The following is a 4,968-nucleotide window of genomic DNA, read 5'->3' as shown; positions in this document are numbered from 1 at the left end:
GATTTTTCTCATATTTGAACTAATCGGCCAGGACGATATGCCTATCGTCCTGGACGATAATGGCGGCAACTTGCATTAATGAGCTTGTTTTGAGAGCTTCTATTTAAGCTATCGTAAGGCACTTTGTAAGTGTCTTTGGCAGCCATTATAGCTTCGTTCTTGTGGGGGAAACTTGAAGAGAGAGCTTGAAAGGGAGAGAGGAAAGGGTGGAGTTTGAGAGGGAGAAGATCCTGTGAGGGGGATGAACTCAAGGGAGTGTGGAGGGGATTCCACACGGTTGCTCCGGTGAACTCGCACCTTAGTACCATCGGATTCAAGGCTTGTCTGAAGGTAAGTTCACCCAAGAAGAAGATCTCTTTGGTGTCAAAGGACCCGGCGACTCCACCGCACCGGGGAAGGTGGAAGTGATTTTGTAAGGGCTTCTCCTCCTAGCTGTGGGGGCTAAAGGAGAGTCACGATTTTGGTGCAATACTTGGAGGGTGTCTCCAAGGAGTGGATGTAGGTCAAGGTTTGACTGAACCACTATAAATCCGGTGTGTTCTTTCTTTATTACTTTCGCACTTTAATTTCCGCATTGTTGATTTTCTATGTGGTGATATTGGTTTTAGTTTGAGTTTTGGTTTAAAGATTCTTCTTTTCGAATTCACTTCTCTCTTTGTTAGCCTTGAGCCATTTCATAAGGGCATAACATCCCTAACGAACTTTCAAGCTTTATGAAGAAGCATTTAGTGTCAAAGACAATTGCCTACTCCTCCTCACTCAGGAGGTGAGCGGGATTTTTGCTACTCTATAACATTAAGGATATAAAAGGGATTTCAATAACTTGAGTGGACTAAGGAGGTGAAATAAGAGATTCTTTGAAATAGAAGAGTCTATACATGCTTCTCTGCCTAGCCATGGGTTCAAGGAGATTCACTATTAATTAGTGTAATACCTTAAGAGAGGATCTTCAGGAGTAGACATAGGTCAAGTTATTCAAACCACTAAAAATATTTGTTTGCATTGCTTTTCTTTTCTCAGTTACTTTCTATAGTTTTACATTCTAGCATATTGATTTTTCAACAATCTAGGTTGAAGTTGATAATCATTATGATACTAAAATCAATGTTCTTGATTAAGATTGATATTTTAAAAAAATTATTATTTGCTTTTTCTACAAAATAAAAAATACAAAAAAGATTAGTATTTATTTTAGGTTGTTATTAGGAGTTGTGATTTTTTTTATTTAAATTCTTTCAAATTAAAATATTATTCTTGTTTATAATTAAAAAGATTTTTGAAAAGTTTTTAAACCACCAATTCACAGCCTTCTTCATGTACCCTTTCAACATCCAATTGGTTTCAGAGCCAACTTTTAAACTTTAAACTAGTATTAGAGTGGGTTCTCGTGTAATTTAGTTTAACACCTAGAGTTTGAGTCAATGGAATATTTTTGAAATCATAATATTTCCAAAGGGAACTCTATTACCCATTGATAGTTATTTGATACATTTCATTCAAATAATTAAAAATATGTATATCTAAAATCTTGCAATCTAAAGATTTTTGCACGTGGCATATGATTCTTATAGGATATGGTTTACTATCACATATCGCTAATGAAATTAAAGGCTATATTCCCTTTATGTAATGGTCTATATAGGATAAATATTTATCCCAATTTAATGCAAAGTAATTAAACAATTTTTTTTGTGCATTGAAATTAGAAAATTATATTTGTGTATCAATATGTACTAGTTGAAAAGAAAAATGTGATATATTTTGTATCACCTATGAAGGCACTAATGAAGTTAAAAATCATGTTAAAAATTCTTATTAAATAAGTATGAACTATTTCACATGAAACCTAGTGAGACAATTTCTAATATATATACTTTGTTCACAAAAATAATTACTCCATTACATGCATTTGGTAGGAAAATTTCTAATTATAAAAAAGTGAATGAAATATTACATCATTTGCTTGATTCTTATAATGCTAAAGTCACTATAATATCTGAATCAAAAGAACTTAATTTGTACACTATTAATAATCTTTTGGGCTCTCATATTTTTATGAGTGCAATGTGAGCCAAATGATTTTAGATGCATGTGACAAGAAGAAAGAATAAATAGTCGCATTGAAGGTTGATGTAACTAAGATCAGTGATTTAGGAGCTTATAAGAGTGAGGACATAACATTGATGACTCTCCAATTCATGAGCTTCTAGAAATGTAAACATAGTTACCACTTTGACAAGAGGAAATAAAAAAAAAATTAAGTTCAATAAGTTTTCATCTAACATGGTTTGCATTGAGTTTAAGAAGCCTAGACATTTAAGAATAGATTTCCCCCACTTCAATAGTCACCCTACTTTGTAAAAGGGTGAAGAAAAATCAAATTCTAAAAAGGAAAAAAATGTATAAAAGCCATTCTTGGAGAGCTCATAGCCAGATTCCACAAATATTGAACCGGAAGAAGACGAAGCCTACGTTTATTTGATGGCTAATGATAATCTTGAAAACTCCAATATTGATGAAGTATGTAATATTTAATATAATGATTTATTTTTAATATGTAAAAAAATTCATGACTCATATAAGATGTTTAAAAAAGCAACATTCCCACCTCAAGAAAGAATTTTCAAATTTAAAAAAGGCACATGAAAGTTTAACTAAAGAGCACTTAATTTTTAAAATTGAACACACTATGTGAGAAAAGGTGCATGCATAAGTAATGAATGAATATTATTCATTAAATAAAAAGTATATTGAATTATTAAAGATACATGAATTCTTAAATGAAGAACATGTTTATTTAGAAATTTCATATAAGAAACTAGGATAACTTGTATTACAACTTGATAGTAATGAACATGCATTGAAGGTAGAAGTTGGTATGTATTAGAATGCAATTTGGTATTTAAGAAATAAAATAAGCGTACTTCAAATAAAACATCCAAATCTATGCATACAATAAATCCATAGTGTTGGACTCAACATGTATCAATGTATTAAACATGCCTAAAAAAAGGTCATATCCCTTATTTAGGCTAATAAACTTATTTTTAGGGATAAGGTTTTATTCGTGTGGCATACTAGGACACATTGCATTAGTAAAAACCTAATTATTTTATATAAATAAATTTAAAAAAAAAATTCCTGTTGGAACTAGATCACTATGGCATTGAGTTTATGATGCTGCAACATTGGGCCTTCGGGGCACAGTGACATAGAAAATGCAATCATGGCATTGAAGCCTCTACTCTATAGTAATTTTAGATTTTGCATGCAGTTCTGCAATGCTATGTTCTAAACTTTATTTTATATAATTTTCTCCCCACTCACTCATCCCTCACAACCCTTTCCTAGCTTTCTTAACAAGGAAACTGGAGAGAACGGGGGGAGGAAAGATGAGAGAGATAAGGGAAAATTTGGTTTTTATCACCATATTGTTTTGTATTTTTTTTAAACATTCTCAGATCAAGGAAGGATACTTTTATCCTATCTTCATTTTCAAAGATTTTAATTTTGACAGTCTAATTTCTTCTAAATTAATATAAAATAGTTGAATAATATGTGTATACTATTAGATGATTTTAGCTTATAAATATTATTTCAATGACCAACATCAAGGTTTTGGTTCTACTGGTTTATATTATTTCCTTTAAAAAATTAAATAATATTGTTGTGATATCTACTTTATTAATTTGAAACTCATAATGGTTTTTATGTTGTACTATTTTACTTATCAGCATGATACTATTATATTATTTTATATATTTTGTTAATATTGCATGTGTCTTAGTATTTATGTATAGATTCATGATCATATGGGCTGCTATCATTATGAGTTTACTAATGAAAGGCATACAACTTTAATTGTACTTTGAATTCATTTGTAGGATTTAGTGACCTGCTAGGTTTTTTAGCTCATTATATATGATTTAAATGATTTCAAGTTACGGAAGAAAATTATTAGTGTGAGACTTATTAGGATTCTCTATGTTTATTGTTATTTTATTTCCTTCATATTATAGTTATTCTTTTGTACTAAAGAAATGAAGGATATGCTGTATCTATATATTTTTTTAGTATTTCATATGATTTTTTGGAGTACGAATATAGATGCATATAAGTGTTTTAATTACTAGATTTATTTTTACTAATTTTATTATTGATAAAAGATGGATATTTTTTTGTGTTGTTATATTCAATGATAAAAGAATAATTCTTATAATTTAGATTCTAGGGCATGATAAATTGATATCAGAGCATAATTATTTGAAGAAATATATTATAAGCCAGAGCTACAAGAATTGATTATGAGTTAGGTAGATTGGGTAGATTAATGTTTTTTTTATTTTTCAAACATAATTAATTTTATTTGTAAATTATTCAGATAATATAAAACTATGTTGCAAGAGTGAACAATTAAAATGGATCTACTAGAGAATGATGTACCAAATGAGCAACACAATGTAGCTCTAATTCCAATAGACAATTATGTAGTTGACAAGTGTTATAACACAAATAATTTATGATACATATAGTAAGCCATATGGGAGTAAACAAGAAAAAGGAGATAAGAATTTATAAATGTTTCATAAATTAAAGCCCCCTTATTTAAAGGAGATTTAGGATCTTAGGTTATAGAAAATTGGCTATTGACAATAAAGTAGATCTTTGCCAACATGTAATGCCCAAAGATGAGGTAGGTACCATTAGCTTTTTTAATTTGAAGGATAGGCTGAGAGATTTTGGATTGGATGGTAGAGAAAATAGTTCTAGGGGGAAGACCAATGCTAAGATCACTTGTGATGAAATTATTATAATATTTAAATATGGTATATATATCCATCAGCCTAATGATATTTATAAGAAGCTTTCGTTTAACTAGAATAATGATGTAAGGCAGTGATGTAGTATGAAGCTGAACTTACTACATTGGCTAGGTATTCTTCTTATTTGATCCCTACTTCTAAATAA

Source organism: Dendrobium catenatum, unplaced genomic scaffold (genome assembly GCF_001605985.2).
Source record: "Dendrobium catenatum unplaced genomic scaffold, ASM160598v2 fragScaff_scaffold_1122, whole genome shotgun sequence".
Lineage (NCBI taxonomy): Eukaryota > Viridiplantae > Streptophyta > Magnoliopsida > Asparagales > Orchidaceae > Dendrobium > Dendrobium catenatum.
Note: the sequence above shows the minus strand (reverse complement) of the source record.